At 37.0% G+C, this 265-nt stretch overlaps 1 protein-coding gene across 1 annotated transcript in view; it reads left to right on the forward strand.

Annotated features, from left to right (window-relative positions):
- LOC119590365 (protein D3-like) overlaps positions 1-265 on the forward strand; it is a 7,704-nt gene that overhangs the window by 6,581 nt on the left and 858 nt on the right. The window lies entirely within an intron of this gene.

A 265-nucleotide genomic window follows, 5' to 3' on the forward strand; every position in this document is an offset into this window, starting at 1 on the left:
CACGGTTCGAGGGGGAGGGATAGATATCAGCGCAATATATAAATCGTTGCACTGAGGCCGTCGTGCGTTCTGATGTGTATAATTTCGTTAATTATTCATAAAATGTAGAGATCAATTAGACGTTCTGGCGGCGTTACGTTAAGCTAGAATGCTGTTCTGGTCTCGTGATCAGATCTATTAACAGCAAGGTCGTTAAAGCAATTTATCGCTTTAGTTATTTTTGAGCATATTTCTTGATTTATTATTAATTTTTTTTTCATCGGAA

The sequence above is a fragment of the Penaeus monodon genome, chromosome 27, assembly GCF_015228065.2.
Source record: "Penaeus monodon isolate SGIC_2016 chromosome 27, NSTDA_Pmon_1, whole genome shotgun sequence".
In the NCBI taxonomy this organism is placed as follows: domain Eukaryota; kingdom Metazoa; phylum Arthropoda; class Malacostraca; order Decapoda; family Penaeidae; genus Penaeus; species Penaeus monodon.